The sequence below is a fragment of the Nelumbo lutea genome, chromosome 3 (assembly GCF_056320005.1).
Source record: "Nelumbo lutea isolate HS-2025 chromosome 3, American lotus-T2T, whole genome shotgun sequence".
Lineage (NCBI taxonomy): Eukaryota > Viridiplantae > Streptophyta > Magnoliopsida > Proteales > Nelumbonaceae > Nelumbo > Nelumbo lutea.
In genome coordinates, this window is record NC_142686.1 from 44,032,760 (window position 1) to 44,050,958 (window position 18,199).

Below are 18,199 nucleotides of genomic sequence, written 5' to 3' on the forward strand. Positions count from 1 at the left end.
CATGTAGTTTGCAATGAACATATACTAGATCATTGAGTCTTTGGTGCTCCAACTTATTCATTCTCTTCGTGTGTATACGTTCCAAAACACTTCAATTGTGTTCACATCCAAATGAGTTATATGTCTGACTAAGGATTCGTACAACAACTCTTTTCAAATTTGGAGTGTTACAACCAAATATTGACCACCATTCACCTATATGCAATGAAATGGAATTGATTTAATTTATAAAATAAAAGTCTTCCAAAATTACCACAACAACTTAAAAAAATAGTAAGCTATTTGTTCAACTTTATCTCCACATCATTTGATTTGATTGCAAGTTTTTCAATGACATCAAAAACTATTGACATAATGGCTAGGGATTTTACTTTTGATTTTGGATCATATTGGAAGGCTGGGTTAAACTAATACCTTGCAAGATAAAGCCTTTGACCCATTTGTCTATTCCATCTTCTATCAATAATCTATATTATTGGGTCATATTCTACTTTTTTATAATTAAAATACTTTTTCAATGATTTCTTTGCCTTCAATATGGCATGATACATATACCTCATTTATTACCTGGAACCAATGATGAGGTTCCACGCCACTATTAAATTCATGGGCCCCATTATAATAGATGTGGGGCCCATGTATTTAATACTAGCACATAACTTTACCATTGGTTCCATAGCTAAACGGGTTAACTTTGGCTGTTGGGGCCCAACAGTATAAGCTATTGAGACAATTTCTGGACTAGCCATGTTTTGGGCAATTCACCTATTCATGCTCATGGTTTGGATTTTAGTAAAAATAAATTAAGATGTAATTACTAATTTACCCATTCTCAAGGTAATGTGGTATTCCCAGAAATTCTCTCAACAGCATAGGTTGTTGGTCCCCAATAGCTAAAGTTTTTCCTAGGTAAACCTTGCTCGTCTATTTGGGCCTGTGACATCATAATTCATAATAAAAATACAAAAATTTAATAAACATGTAAAAATACAAAAAATTTGTTATAGAAAAAAGTGCTCATGTCTTTCACATTGTACTTGGGTTGGATTTGGATTGGGTCCAATTACATTTGAACTCGATCTGATTATTGAAACTCCAAATTTGAATCCGATATATTGGACTTGCACCAGATTTGGATTTAACCCAAGTGCGTTTTGTTTGTGTTTAAAGTAAAGATAATTAAAAGGTTTTAAAAAATTAGATTTTAACTCATTCATATATAATAATTTTTTTATAAAATACCCTACTTAGAAGGAGGCCAAATCTGCTCCTCACACATGGCGCCTCACACTGACCCCATTGGCACATTCTACCGTGCATTGAGAACATCTCCTGTACTTATGTGTTATTATTTACAGGAGAGGTTCCCAATGCACGGTTGGATGTTCCTATGAGGTCGTTGTGAGGCACCCTCTATGAGGAGTAGATCCCAATTCATTTAGATGAGGAGTGGGGTGGAATGATGGAAATTAGACTTGTTCATGGGTTGGGTAGCCCGATGGCCCGGCCTAATCCGATTCGTTATTTTTTGGGCTTGGACAAAACTTTAGGCTAGTGGGCTCAGGTTTTCTCAAATAATCCCGGCCTAGGCCCGAGCCTAACCCAATACTATTACATAGAATAAAAAAGCATTTGTGTTATATATAATATATATTTATTTCTTAAATTATTAATAAATATTAATTTACTATTAAGAAATACAAGTCAGGATTCCAGCTCAGGCTCAAGCTTCGTGCTTTATATAAGGGTCGGGCTTGGGCTTGGACTCGGGCCTGTACATTTTCTACTGATAAAGAGGCAAAGTCCAGCCCGGCCCGACCCATGAACAGGTCTATTGGAAATGGAAGATTGATAAATTTCTATGACAAGTGGGTGGGGAATTCTACTATAGGAGAAATGATAAATAGTTCCAGTCCTATAAACGAAGAGATAAAAGTGGGAGACTTAGCAAACAGGAAAGGATGGTCCGGAAGGAAAGCCAAATCCGTAATTTAGTTCTTAATCATGTTTGGAGAAAAATAAGAGTCATCTTCCTCCCTTTGAACTAGGGATGCAAATGGATCGAATCAGATTCGAATCAGGGTATATTCGAATCCGATCTGATACTATTCATGTCGGATCCGATCGGATCTAATAGGACTCGATATAAATTCAAATCCTATTGGTAAATTGAATCGACTTGTTTTCTTTAAAAACAAATAAATTATTAAAAAAAATATACTAATTTAAATAAAATAAAAAATACAAGTATTTTTTAATTATTTTTATCATATAAAAAATATATTTATAAATAAATAAATAACATGTATATTATAATATATCGGATTGGATCTTCTTAAATCGGATAGGAGTGATTAAAATCGTCGATTCGGATGATCCGATCCATTTGCAAATAATTTGGACATTCGAAAAGGAGACTATAAAATTTGGGGCCTGAATTCCCCCCTCCCCCCAGTTAAAGCTTTCATATTTTTATTACTAAACATAAACAACAACAAGCATCAGAAGTCCTTGCACCGGTGGAACAATATGAAACAATACAAAAACAATTTAATTTTAACAACAAAGGGCTTACTCCTATTTTGATATTTTGATTCCGGAGCAAGCTCTCTCTGTGCTCACAAGTTTAAAGGTAATTAACTCACCCCTATCACGGTATTGAAATTAGTTTTCAAGGAAAGCCCGGATGATCACAATTAATTTTGACGCCACTTGGAGAGAGGATGGGTCATGTACTATAAGCGTGTATAGCCACAAATCACCCCGAGGAAATTTTGGACATGATGCAGGGATAACTGGCCAACTCGTGGAGTTTGACTTGTAGCATCGGCCGGATGCATACCGGCTATTCATCATCAATTAATACCAATCGCCGCCACTTATTCTTAAACATTTAAAGGGGCTCTTTCTTAGATTGAGGTAAAGACAAAGACAGACTTAAGCTGTAAGTTGTCTCTTGCTTGGTCTCATCTCTCATAGCTCTTGAATAATTTAATCCTTGTCATAATTCCTAGAACCTCTGACGTTTTCTTTCTCTCCACAGGTTGGATTCATGGGCCTCGGATACCAGAAATTACATTGTTGCTCTTGTTTCTGTATTTGGTAACAATAATTGGTGTCATCTGTGGGAAACATCTGATTTAACCAACTAGTGTCTCCAAAATGGCTAACAAGCAAGACACCATTCCCAACATTTTGAACTTAGTCACGACCGACTAGTTTGAGCTGGTCCTAAACAGGATGGACACCTTGGCGTCTTGGCCCAGCGGTTGGACAATATAGGGCATTCGGTAAGAGGCCACCCACAGGGTTGTCGCCCCATCGAAAGCCACGGACAACACGGCCAACAATCCATCCAAACCCCGCTAAGCCAACGCTTAGACAACTTGGAGGTGGCCAACCCCTTAGAGTCCAACAACAGCAGCCGATGGGCTAGCAAGCCCCATTCCAAGACTCCTCTGCTCTCCAATTGAGGGGGCAACCCCATGGGGTCCCATGCTGAGCACAAGAACCACGACTGTCAGTACCGTTGCGTTGCAACCAACTAGGACGACGGCAAGCGCTCAAGCCACTACAGTCCCCCTGGGGGGGTAGGAGGCTGACGTTGCACCCTCTCCCCCATCGTTTTTGACCTCCACGACCTCCTCAACGATCGCCATGCCCGCAAGGCTCAGGACGTGTTGGCGTTCGAGAACTTTGGGAATAAGGCCAACTCGTCCCACATGAGAGAAAACCAGAACCACTCCGAAGCAATGATGCCATACATCGACCAACACCTCAGAGATATTCAAGCATAGATTGGCACCATTTAGGATCAACTTCACCAAGTAAAGGAGAGCCGAGGTGGGGCCTCCGCTAGTTTCCATGCCTTATTCAGTCGGATGGAGGCCTTCATGGATTCCATAATCTTCGAGCCCCAACGCTGGAGACCTATGATGGGAGTACAGACCCGAGGACCACCTAAAAAGCTTTTGAGTCCTCATGGTCCTGCACGAATACTCTAACGCCCTTATGTGCCAAGCCTTCCAGACCACACTCAATGGAGCAATGCACCGATAGTTCATGACACTGCATCCACACTCCATCGGCTCTTGGGTACAATTCGCGGACCTCTTCCTAGGTCACTTTGTGAGCAATCGATAGTGCTAGAAAACCATCATCTTCCCAATGTCCATCAAGCAGAAGTGGGAGGAGAGCCTTCGGGAGTATATGAAGAAGTTCAACTAGGAAGAACTCGAGGACAAGGACCTTGACCCCTCAGTCTCCAACACTCCACCCAAGACTAAAGTCGAGTTCTTGAAGACGGTCCAGAAGTACATTGTCATTGAGGAGGTCGAAGCCAAAAAAACACCTCCAAGATCTAGAAGCAGGGCCTATTGACAAGAAGATGAAGGAAATGGATGGTTGTAACGACGGTCCCACCAACAAGGATAGTGAAAAGAAGTTGTTAGCCCCTTCCTTCAGCATATATACACCATTAAACTCCTTTCGAACACACATATTGGTGCAAGAAGGGAAGGAGAAATTCATGAAGTGGCTAAGGAAGATGAAGAGGAACCCGAGAAGGGGGAACCCCAAGAAGTACTACAAATACCACCGTGGTATCAGCCACGACACCGAGGACTATTACGAGCTCAAGAACGAGATCGAATCCCTCAACTGCCACATGCACCTAAAAGATTATGTCAAGGGTGACGCCCCACATCATCTTTGCAGCAACCACAGGCTGGACCCCAAACCCATCGCCCCCTATCCAAAGTCATTGAAGTCATAGTAGGGGGCTCGATCTCGAGGGGAGCATCAGCCTCGCCTCGAAAGGCATATGCTAGGTAATGTAATACTCAGAACCCACCACTAAAGAGGCCTAGGCCAGAGGACCTCATCTCTTTCTTGAACGACAACCTACAGGGGGTTTCTGTGCTCCACAACAATGCATTGGTGGTATCGATGATCATTGCCAATTACATGGTGAAAAGGATCCTCATAGACAATTGCTCCTCAGTCAAGTTGACACCAGACCGATTGCATCCCACTGACGTGCCACTCATCGGATTTCTTGGAACAATTGTCAAACTTGAAGGGAAGATAACCTTACTGGTCACTGTAGAGACCGAACCTCATTACGTCACTCAAATGACTGAGTTGTTGGTCGTGAAGTTAGGCTCACCCTACAATGCCATCGTAGGGAGGCCAATCCTTCATGCACTCAAGGTGGTTATCTCGTCTTACCACCTTGCCATGAAGTTCCCCACGGAGCATGGTGTAGGGGATGTTAGGGGAAACTAACAAGCTACTAAACAATGCTACGTGGTGACACTAAAAGGAAAGAACAATGAAGCCTTACAATTGAAGGGGCTCGACCTCAAGAATGAACTATCAAGTTGAAATGACCTCATCTCGGTTCATCTAGGTGAGGCCATTATCGACATGTTTGCTTTCCGAAGTGGTAAGCTTCCTCAAAGCCATTATCGACATGTTTTCTTGGTCTGGTGCTGATATGCTAGGAATTGACTTCTCGGTCATTACTCACAAGCTGAGCATGAACCCAAGCTGTAGACCGGTTTGCCAAAAGAAGAGGAACTTTGCACTAGAGCACTGGAAAGCCATCGAAGAGGAAGTGGATAAGCTATTCGGCACTAATTTCATAAGAGAGGTACACTATCCTAAATGGCTACCTAATATGGTCATGGTTAAGAAAGCTAATGGGAAATGGTGCTTATGCATTGACTTCATAGATCTCAACAAGGCCTATCTCAAAGACAACTTTCCTATACTAAGGATTGATCATCTCGTCGATGTCACCATGGGGTATGGTTAAGGAAGCTTCATGGATGCCTTCTTTGGCTACAACCAGATAAAGATGCATCCGAGCATGACACCTACTACTGCAAGGTGATGCATTTTGGACTTAAAAATGCTAGGGCCATTTACTAGAGACTGGTGAGAAAGATTTTCAAAGAGCAGATGGGGAGGAACGTCGAGGCCTAAGTTAACGACATGGTTGTGAAGAGTCTTAGGGCTAGCCAGTACACCTTGGACCTTGACGAGACATTTGGGGTATTGAGGAAATACAATATGAAACTGAACCCCGCCAAATGCACCTTCGAGGTCACCTCAGGAAAATTCCTAGGTTTTGTAGTCACCTAACGAGGCATAGAGGCCAACCCTGAGAAGATAAAATCCATATTGGACATGGAGCCCCCTCGGTCAAGTAAAGAAACCGGGAGGTTCACTGACCAGGTCTCAGCCTTCAACCTATTCATGTCCAAGTCGGCAGATCGGTGCATACCCTTCTCCTGGGCCATTAAGAAATTAAAAGACTTCCAATGGACAAAAGATTTCTAAAAAGGCTTTGAAGAGTTAAAGTCCTACCTAGCATCACCACCATTGCTCATGCGGCCCATCCTAAGAGAAACCTTATTCTTGTATCTCTCAGCTGGGAACGAAGCAGTCAGCTCGGTGCTGGTTTGAGAAGACAAGGGAATTTAGAGACCAATATATTATGTCAACAAGGTCCTCCATGAGGCTGAGACCAGATACCAAGAAGTAGACAAGATAGCCTTTGCACTAGTGGTCTCGGCTAGGAAGTTGAGGCCTTACTTTTAAGCCCATAGCATATCGGTGTTGACCAACCAACCCCTTAACTTGGTGTTCTCAAAACTTGAGACCTCGTATTGGTTAACCAAGTAGGCTACCAAGTTGTTAGAGTTTGACTTACACTACCAGTCGAGGCCTGCAATAAAGGTGCAAGCATTGGCAGACTTCTTGGTTGAATGCACCTTCAGCTATGACCATAGCCAAGCCCCCGAGATTGGTGAGGAGCCTCAGCTAACCAAGACCTTGTTTGTAGATGAATCCTCCAAAGCCAAAGGAAGGAGGAACTAGTTAGAACTACAATTAATTTGAAATGTTTTTGGGTGAAATAGTGATGCAACATTTGGAGATCCACACTCTGAGGATTCTGGGCATAAAAGTTCCTCAGTAAATATAGAAAGGATCCATTGGGAAGAGGGGGAAAGGAAGTGTTCTCCATTAGCTTATTTTACTAACTTTTACAATGCATCCCAAGCTGCAATTTCTGATAGCAACTCCACATTTTATGATGGTTTGGCCTTTGAAAGAATCAGTTCCAAGTGCGTGAATCCTTCTCAGTTTTTGTCATCAATCTAACCCACTCAACTTCAACCATTCACAAATGCAAGAGAAAATAAATCCCCTCTATTGGGATGAATTATTTTAGGACTCCGTGACCCTCTCTACTCAGAAAATATCATATGTTTTCTCAGGTTTTGGCTATATCTGTGGAGTAGCGATTGGCATCTGAACATCCTCATTGTTTCAAGCTTAAACTTAACAAAGACAAAGATGGAAAACAGAGATGGAGGAGGAGACAGAAAATGGAACAACGATGCGATTCCTATCTTTCTGAAAATTTTCATCAGTTGGATTTTATTTTGAAAATTTGAGGAATATTGAAGGGCAAATTTGACATTTTGTTTTTTCTATTATAATTTAATGGCAATGTCAAATATGAGAAATAGTAGGAGTACTTTAAGACAATAGTAAAATAGTAAGGGTAGAATTAGTCAATTAACTAAACCATAAGGATAGTTTAAAAAATTTGCCAAAAAAAACTGACATAAGAAATTGATCCCATGTGTCTATGCATGAAATTATTACATATTCATCATATACGTCAAATAAAAATAATGTATGTAAAGCAAGAATTTGTTATTAATGTTGGATATATGTAACCGGTGACTCAATAGATAAATACTAAGGTTGCATTTGTTTCAGATGTAAATGCACTTTTACACCGATGGACTTGAGACATGATGGTTTGGTGAGAGTGTAAAATATGGACCAGCCATTGTGCTCATTTACACTCGTCCTATTTGGTTAGTCTTGTTGCAGTGGAAGATTTATCAGAGAGGGAGGGAGAGAGAGAGAGAAGGGCGGAAGGGAATCAAGAGACAACCTTATTTGTTTACACCTTTTATAAAAGCAAAGTAAATTAGCAAAACCAAGAGTATAGAGAAAAGATTCTCAGAGGCTTAGAAGAGAGAAGGGGCAAAAAGATAGAGCCACCATACTAGCTCTTGAAAATTTTTCACTATGGCAGCTAGGAAGAGCTACCTCACCAACGATTAGTTCTGATACCATGTTTGAATTTGATAAACTGACCTGTGGAATTTGAATCACGCTGCCTCGCTTGAGTTGAAGAAGTCGATGACCAATGTGCGTGATGCTGCAGCCATGGAGGAAGATCTGTGCCGGCACAGAGGCATCCAATTCCAAGACAGTGTAGAGCACATATGAAGAAAGTGGATTTTATAGATTAGGAATAGGGAAGGGCAACAAAGGAAAAGACTATGAAGACGTATATTAGGATCAAGAATCTGATATGCACGGTCAGTTCCTCTTGAGCTTACCAAAATAGCTCAGGGGAGGCTACTAGAATTGAATCTCGAAGTCGTCCGTCTCGTCTGCCAGCCCGCTATTCCTCCTCATCTTGGCGTGTTTCAACCTCTCTGTTGCTAGCCGCAGCATCAGCTTGTGACATCACCGTTGGTACTTGAGCCCATTGATGCAGTAGAGAGTCTGAACCACTGAGACATAGAAGATGAGATGGGCCATGGTGAGGAGTCTGATGGGGACCCAACAGTGGCGACATTGTAGCCTAGGCGATTGGACCAGGGCAATGGAGACCGGGCCTAGGAAGAAGAAGAAGAATTGGAAGAGCTTCCAAAGTTCCTTCTTTTCGAGATCAAAGGCACGCTTCTTCTCCAAGGTTTTCTTGAAGTGGAGCTTGATTATGGTGTTTAGGGCTTGTAGGGTTGTTTCCTTTGGGACTGTTATTCATAGCCCACCATTGCTGATTGCATGCCGAGTCTTGGCCCCTAACCTCCTCCTCAATTCCCACCCAACAAATGTGGTGGAATGATGCAGGGAAGAGACAAGGTGGAGCAGAGATGGTTGGAAAAGACAAGGTAGAATGATGCAGAGAGAGAAGAAGAGAGAAGGAGAAAAGAGAGAGCGAGTGAGAGAGGAGAAGAGAGAGATAGAGAGAGCGATGTAATAAATACATTGATAATTTTGATGTATTTATTACATCGATTATCGATGTAATTAAATATAAGCATGTAATTTTATATCAAAAATGGATGCAAAATTACATGTTTACCAAATGTCTGCAAAATTGAATCGGGATGTAAAATTTACCCAGTTCTATTTTACACCTTTACCAAACGCAGCCTAAGTTACTAGTTTGAGATCATTTTTAAATGTTGGGGGTGGATACCGTTATGCATGCTTATCACTTTCACCAATTTACCAATTGATGTGGAGAAAACATGATTATTTGTGTTTGATGTATACACCTAATAAATTTTAAATTTTCAGAAGAATGATATAAATTATCAATTAGGGTTCCTCTTCATATAATTAAAATAATTCTATTTAACAATAAAAAGCTTTGGAGTTTTATAGGTTTTCTTTTTCATCAATTTTATTTAACAAAGCCCATATGTCACATGGATCACGACTTAGTATCATGGAAAAAAAAAACAAGATAAGTATGAAAAAGAAGAAAACCAAAAAAATAAAATTATGTAAAAGTCAACAAGTACATTGCATTAACTTCAAAATTCTTAATCCGACGGTTCGTAGAAATAATTACCTAATGTCGTGTTCTCTAAAATCAACTAATGCAACGCATTGAATTTATTGCCAACATTTCATTTTTCACTGAATTGTTGTACGGATTTGAAGTTTTGAACGTGTTTTATTCGCAGAGGATCCTAACTCCATTCTATCACTTTAACTCTCTCTAAACTATTTTTGTGTCAAACTTCCCCAAACTTTGCACCACTCTTACGGTGTTGAAAAATTACAAAATTGCTCATTTGTTGTCTATATTTACAAAGAAAATGATATTTTTAGGGTTTTAATTCCGTAGTCTTAAAAAGCCAATTGGAGGACTTCACTTTGGCTGTTTGAAAAAAAAAAAAAAAAACAGCCTGGTCTGTTTTGGGAGTATTTACACATAACACCTTAATTAATTTATAGATCCTCATTTGTCTTTTTAATTAAAAAGATATTAAGTGTAATACTATTTTATTCACACTTATTATGTGATGCCATTCATTGCAGGCTTCCAAAACAGCCCAAGTAATTTTTTACAAACAGTTGCCCCAATTAGAATAATTTGTGTTATAAGTTGGGTGAAAGTTTGGGACGGTGATACACAAAAAAAAAAAAGTTTAGGAAGTCAACAGTGGAGTGATGGATCCCAAAACATAAAGGGGATACCTTTAAGCAAAAAATAAATAAATAAAATGAACTTTTGTACTTGGAGTTAGGGATGGCCATGAGCCGAGTCTTTCATGTGTTATTTGAGCTTGGCTTATGAAAAGCTTAGATCAATTCGGTTTAAACCGAGCTTCGAGTCAAATTATAGCCTGATATATAAGCTCGTTTGTTAATCGAGCCGAGCTTGAACCCAATGAAACTCGACTCGTGAGGCTTGCAAGCCTAGTGTTAAATAAATAATTTTTATACATAATACATATATACATACATACATACATACATTCATACATATAATAAATGTTTTTATTATATATATAATATTTATATTTTGTATGTAAAATAAAAATAATTTTTATAATTCTTATTTTTTTATCTAAAAAATAATATAAACCAAACCGAGCTTGAGCTCAAACTTCTAACTCGAATTGAATTCAAATTGAACCGAGTTGATCTCCAATGGCTAAGTATTCGACTTGGCTCAGCTCGAATCCATACTACTTGAAGTTAGACCTGTTCATGGGTCAGGCTCGGGCCAGGCTTTTGCTCTTCATTAACACAATTTTTTCAAGGCCGAGGCCAAACCCGACCCAACCAACAAGCCTACAACTTGCGCCCGAGCCCGACCCTCATAAAAAGCCCGAAGCCCAGGCCTGAGCCTGAAGCCCGACTTGGGAGTCTGAGCGTCGGTGCCCTCTGAGATTGAGAGAATGGTGCCTGAGTTGAGTTCGTCGATTCTTGGGAGTTTGAGAGTGAGAATGGAAACTGAGAAAATGAGAAGATAGAAGATGAAAACAGTGTGGACTAGAGAGAGAACTCACTACCAAAGAGAGAGACGACCTAGTTCTAGTGGCACCAACCACCGGTTTTTGAGTTCGTAGAGTGAAAACGGTGTGCCTAGTGGGTTTGCCGGTTTTGAGAGTCTGAGAGTGAGAAACTGAGAATGAGAAGATAGAAGATGAAAGCAGTGCTGGGTGGAGAGAGAGAGAGAGAGAGAGAGAGAGAGAGAGAGAGAGAGAGAGAGCTCAATGCGGAAGAGAGATGACTTAGATCTAGTGGCACCGGCTGCCAGTGCCTGAGTTCGCAGGTGCAATTGGGTTCGCCGATTATGAGAATGTGAGATTGAGAAATGAGAATGAAAAGAAAAGTTTTAAGAATTTAGAGTTAGGGTTAGATGGTTTAGGAATTTAGGGTTTAAGTTATACAAAAGTTGGGTGGGGCCGGGCTTGGGCCGAACTTTTTAACAAATCTCGAGCCCAGCCTGTAAAATAGTTAGGCTCGACCTTTTAGGGCCGAGGTCAGGCCTACGGGCTAAAATGCATGTTCAATCCTGTCCGGGGGGCCGGCCGAGCCAGGCCTGCCCGTCGGGATACCCAGGCCATGAACAGGTCTATTAATACTTGATGGGCAAGGAATCGGTAGTTAGTGGTCAAAGTCGAGGAAACGGTCCACCCACGGTGTGTTACGTGCTACAGTGGTCGAAGTACTTTTATTTATTCTACTTTTGCACTAGATTGGCTTTTTAGTGCCAATGTACCCTATCTCATGGTTTCCATCTCCAACCAAACACACATCCAGAAACCCAGATGACGTCTGGGCAGTGGTCGGACAATGAACGGAAGAGTATATGTAAATTCTTTACTCCTCAGCCATAAAGAATTTCCGAAAGAAGAACTAAAGTATTTGATATATAAATAATTGGCCATCTCCAGAAAAGCAAAAATCGTTTGTAAGAAGTGTTTGTAATAAGTCTGATCACTGACCAGTGTCAACATCCCCAATCTCAGTCTATTCCAATGGAGATTTGGTTCATCATCCTCGCCTCTCTCTGCATCTCTGCAGCCCTGAAACCCCTCCTGGATCTACTCTCATTCAACCACAAGAAGCTCCCACCAGGTCCCTTTACTGTGCCCATCATAGGCAACTTCTTATGGATTCGTAAATCCTTCTACGAGATTGAAATCATTCTTCGCAATCTACGCACCAAGTACGGCTCCATCATCAAGCTTCAGATTGGCTCTCGCCCATCCATCTTCATCGCCAACCATGAGCTCGCGCATAAGGCTCTCATCCACCACGGCGCCACCTTCGCCGATCGTCCTCCAGCTCTCGCACCCAACCGCGTCATTTCCAGCAACAAGCACAGCATCAGTTCTGCTGCCTACGGCCCACTCTGGCGTCTCTTCCGGCGGAATCTCACCCACGAGATCCTCCACCCTTCACGGATCAAGTCCTACGGCAACGCCCGCATCTGGGTTTTGGAGATACTAACCAACAAGCTCAGAGAACAAGCCAATTCTGGACAACCCGTTCGCGTCATGGATCACTTCCGGTACCATGTTCTGCTTGTTGGTGCTCATGTGCTTCGGAGAAAAGCTCGATGAGAAGATTATCAAAGACGTCGAATCCGTTCAGAGGAAGATGAATACCAGTTTTGGTCGATTCAGTGTACTGGCTTACATGCCAAGATTGGGAAAGATTGTATTCAGAAAGAAGTGGAACGAGCTCTATCAGCTAAGGCACAATCAGGAAAGCGTTCTTATTCCTCTAATAAGAGCCCGACAAGAGCAAGAGAAGAAATTACAGGACAACGAAGGGAAGACGGATGACACCGTCGTCTGCTATGTCGATACACTGCTCAGCCTTCAACTCCCAGATGGAAGAAGGAAGCTGACGGAGGACGAGATAGTGAGCTTGTGCTCGGAGTTTCTAACCGCCGGAACTGATACAACATTCACGGCGTTGCAGTGGATCATGGCAAACCTGGTGAAATATCCACACATCCAAGCAAAGTTGTTCTCAGAGATCGAAGGAGTGGTAAACTCCGGCGAAGAGATCAAAGAAGAAGATCTGCAGAAGATGCCTATCTGAAGGCGGTAGTATTAGAGGGTTTGAGAAGGCACCCGCCTGCACATTTCGTGCTAGCGCACGCAGTTAGAGAGGATATCACCATAGATGGGTATGCCATACCGAAGAATGCTGCAGTGAATTTCATGGTAGCGGAGATGGGATGGGACCCAAAAGTATGGAAGGCCCCGATGGAGTTCGAGCCGGAGAGATTCTTGACTGGTAATGTTGATGGAGGGAAAGTGTTTGATATAACGGGGACCGGGGAGATTAAGATGATGCCATTTGGTGCTGGAAGGAGAATCTGTCCTGGTCTTGGCTTGGCTTTGCTTCATCTGGAGTATTTTGTAGCCAATTTGATCAGGGACTTTGAGTGGACGGCTGTGGATGGAGATGAAATTGATTTGTCTGAGAAAGTGGAGTTCACCGTGGTTATGAAAAACCCTTTGAGGGCCCACTTATCTCCAAGGATGAAATAGAATATCTCCATCACAAGGTCTATTTTGGGGGCTCACACATACTCAATAGAAAAATAGAATATATTATTTGGTATTTTTGGGCCCATTTTAATATTATCTTTACTTGTAAATACTTATAAGGATGTTGATAGGTCAGAGTACGGATGCAATTTGGGTCCGGTTTGGGAGGGAAAAACTTGGATCAGGTTAGGTTGGGAATCTGTTTAATTTTCAATAGGCTTGAACCCTAACCTAACCTAAGCATGATCTAATTTAAATTCTTCAAAGCACTTACTTAATTATAATACCTTTTATGGTAATTAATAGAGAAGCCCTCTTGTAGTTTACAAAACGAGGACCTGCTATTGTTTGAGAATAAGCAAATAAGCAAAGAAAAGCTCAGGTTCAACAAGATTTTGAGTTAAACGTGTTAGGTTGATTGCCTTCCTCTTCCAAGGTTGCTATCTGCTGACGAAGGTAAAATTTGTTTGAATAAGTGATGTTCTGGTGTTCTTGTGCGTTACAGGTTACCAAGAGAGTGGAGAGTGGTGACAGGGAAAGTACTTATAGATATTCTCCGGTAACCTTAGTTACCATGGGACCCAATATAGCGGCAAACTGAAATATTCTTGATGTGTGGCTGCAGTGTCTTGGGGATAGTTAGGCTGTGGGTTGCGTTTTAAGTAGCAGATCTGGATTCATATGAAATTGCGGACTGCATAATTCTCATGTAATAATAATACTGAAATGTTCATTCCTGATTGGTTACAAGTCATGTTAAATGAGCATTTTCAAATTCTTTTGATACCTGTCCCTTGAAAAACCCCCAACCTACCATTGAAAAAGATTAAAACAACTTTTAATGGTTGTCAAAATATTAAAGTGTTCACTGAATGTGCTTCTTATGTTGTGCCTATTAGATCCAATCCCTTTGATCCATTTTACATGTGTCTGTGTATTCATAAGAAATCTCAATTACTTTGTATGACTCTAAGATATGTTTGGTTTGAAGGAAAAGGTAGGGAAAGGAAGGGAAAGACAGGGAAACCAATACAAGGTTTGTAAAGACTTCCCTACATTTCCATTCCTTTCCCTACATTTTCCTTCAAACCAAACATCAGGAAAGAACATCTCCTAGCTACATCCTTTCTCTACACTTTGTATCTCTCGACTATAGCATATCTCTCTCAATATATCTCTTATAAACACACTAGACGCCGCTTTGGAACTTTCATTTTTTCCCTTAGGTTATGCTTGGTTTGAAGGAAAAAGTAAGGAAAAGAAGGGAAATATAGGGAAACCTTTACAAACCTTGCATAGGTTTCCTTGTATTTCCCTTCCTTTCTCTGCCTTTTCCTTCAAACCAAACATAACCTTTATTACCAGTTTCTTATTGATTGTCTTTTTCAAGGGAGCTTCAAGATCCTGGCCATGTGCCCAACTCCTACACGAGTTTTTTTCCTCTACAAGAAATCAAGAACAGAGTAAAACCCAGAACTGTAAATTTGACTTCTTCCTCTCTTCATTCTATCTTCAACCTTTCTTCTACAAAATTTAATTGTTTTTTTTTTCTTTTACTTTGATATTTATCACCACACTTCCTTTGCTCCAACATCATCCCCTTCATTTGGGTCTTGGGGGTTAATTTAGGTACATCCCATTTCTGACAAAGAGAACACACCCTTAATTACTTTTTTTTCTCCAAAAATATATGCTTTTAGAAGCTAAAAGCACCCTTTCACTTCTGTATTTTTAGATCCAGTTCCACCGTTTGCCGGCTTCTTTTTGGACTCATTAGTAGAAACCCATGACTATACAAGGTGAGATGTCTACTCCAGTACTCCCTATTGGATCATCAAACGTTCTGCATCTAGGGATGGTAAGTTAGCTCTGGATATCACATTGAATCCCTGATCCCCACTTAAAAAAAAAAAAAAAAAAAAGAAAGTGATAATTCCTCACCTAATTCAATTTATATTGGAACGCTTCACATACACATAGAACTACTTATTCAGAGTTATATAAAAGCCTCCAGCTCAAGCTTCTTTATTCAAGGAGAGAAGGTTAGTTGAATCTCCATTTTCTATTCTGCTACCATGAGTATCAAGGTAAGGACTATGGAGGCTGAACATATCTGTTCTCCATCTCAAATCAGCTAAATTTATCTTAGCTATCCACTGTATATCTTTATCTTTATTAGTTCTCTTTAGTTTACATAGACTCTCGTCTTTATCTTTTGTTTCCAGAAAACCCAGTTGAGAGTTGACATTAACAGCCACAAATGCAAGACCAAAGTAATGAAAGCCGTTGCCAAACTTTTAGGTACTCTCTTACAAATCTTAGCCAATTCTACTCTTCATTTGGCAAAAAACCCAAATCAGTTTTCTTTTTTCACTTAATCATCAATATCAACTAAATTTCCTTATTTGAGGCAAAACAAAAAAAAAAAAAAAAAAAAAAAACAAGTGTATATGATCCAGTAGTCAATCATTTTCTTAGGCTGCATTTGGAAACAATGCAAATAAGTGTGAATGCAAATATATAGAGTGTAAAAGGGTTCAGATAAATTGCAAAATTTGGTTATTTTTACACTGACAAACTTATCAAATAGATTTTTAGGTGTAATAGATGCAAACATGAATTCCAATAAAATATATGCTTTTTTTTTTTTATCAAAAATCCACTTGAATGCAAATTTACTTCATTTTTATTGATGCACTTTTACATCTTATTATCAATATAAATATGCATTGATCTGTGTTGGACCAATAATTTACATCTTATTTCATTTATTGATGTATCCTAAACTGGGATTTACACTCTATTTGCAATATTTCCAAACGCAGCATTAATAGTTTAGTTACAACTTATTAGAAGTTGTGCTAGATTTATTTGAAAATTTTGATTTGGTTATTTGTTTTTACAGATGTAAATGAGATATCAGTGGATAAGAAGGGAATATTATTTAACTGTAACAGGCGAAGTTGACCCAGTTGATGTGGTGAAACAAATCAGAAAGATTGGAATGGTGGCTCAGGTTGTTAGTGTTGGGCCTCCGAAGAAGCCTGAATTCCCTAAAAATCCTGAAAATCCGATTCCTCTCCCTCAACTTGTTGCCGTTGGCCATGGATACTACAACGATGACCAACTGTGCTCCATCCTCTATAAGTCTAGAGTCCCCTGTGTAATTGCCACAAGCTTCGGTATCTGTAAAGCTTTCCTTTTTTCCCCCTAGCCTCAACAGTCAGATGAGCATGTATTACTGTTCAGAGATAGAGGTAGCTTGCCACGTGTCACGTAATAATTTGAGTGGGACCCACAATTTAGAAATGTGGGTCCCATTCCTCGTGACCAATAGGCTAAATAATATTGATTTGGATAGCACACCCCCAAATGTCAAAGAAACAAATAAAAGCTAGAGGAGAGAAGATAAGGAGAATTAGGAAAAACGTGAATCAATCAATCTGCTTGATTTGCTTATGGAAAGACATAACAATAACTGAGGCCACGATCCAGTAGTAACACATTCACGCTCATCCAGGGGCGGATTCAGGGGGTGGCGGAGGGGAGCCATGCCCCCCCTACCCTTCCTATGCCTTCAATATTTTCATAAAATCTATTTAAATTTCACTTATATTTTAGCCCCACTATCCGCCGATCCGATTAGACCGCCACCGGCAGCCCCTTTCCTCTCGCAGTCAGAAACCCTGTTGCAATGATGACAGTATTCTAAGCTCAGAACACTTCTATGTTCAGCTCCTGCACAAGTCTCTAATTGACATTATTCTATCAGTTGATTAACCAAAATCTTTCTTATTTTTAATACCAATTTCAACTTCTTGTCATGTTGGATAACGTGGTCAAAGATAAGCTCTTTTCTTCTCTTGAGGGCAGCTGTTATTGGGTGAAATGGGAAAATTGTTCTTCTCTAATTACAGAGTCCAGTATTCTTGTCATTTAAAACCAAACATGTCCCCATAAATGTAGTTAGGGTTTTGATGAACCAGCATTTCTTCCTTCTTTTCCTTGTTTTATTTTGAAAATTTGAAGAAGAATAAAGGGTAAAATAGTATTTTTTGTCCTTCTGTTAACGGACTCTAACAGTAAGGAAAGTATTAGTCAATTGTCATAAACAATAGGGTAGCGTTAGTCAATTTTCAAACAATAAGGGTACATTTAGTCAATTAACTAAACCATAAGAATAGTTTAAGAAATTTACCATTTTTAAAAATGTGTTCCAAATATTCATTTTCACCACACAGCACATTAGCAATCAATATTGTAGACTCTATCACTAAGATACTTTTTTGAAGGCAACTAATTTATTTGTCAAAAGGATAGAGAAAAACTTTTAGTTTGGGACTTAGGAGGGCAAAAGAATTTTCCGAATCTTTTTATTTCTAAAGGTGGCGAGTTAAAACTATGTTCTGTTTGAAGGAAAAGGTAAGGAAAGGAAGGAAAAGACAGGGAAACCAATACAAGGTTTGTAAAGGTTTCCCTATATTTCCCTTCCTTTCCCTACATTTTCCTTGAAACCAAACATAGGTTCCATTGGTAATATGTCTCCATACCAATTCATCCTCCAT

At 40.1% G+C, this 18,199-nt stretch overlaps 1 long non-coding RNA gene and 1 pseudogene across 1 annotated transcript; one reads left to right on the plus strand and one right to left on the minus strand.

The window, feature by feature from the left end:
- Window position 1: 1 nt before the first annotated feature.
- Window positions 2-9,002, minus strand: LOC148864588 (uncharacterized). Its single transcript, XR_016109201.1, has 3 exons — window positions 8,433-9,002; window positions 8,185-8,268; window positions 2-195 (listed from the first exon to the last, which is right to left on the minus strand). It is a non-coding gene; the product is annotated as an uncharacterized LOC148864588 (long non-coding RNA).
- A 2,867-nt stretch (window positions 9,003-11,869) lies between these two features.
- LOC148864589 (cytochrome P450 89A2 pseudogene) lies at window positions 11,870-13,901 on the plus strand (annotated as a pseudogene).
- Window positions 13,902-18,199: the final 4,298 nt, after the last annotated feature.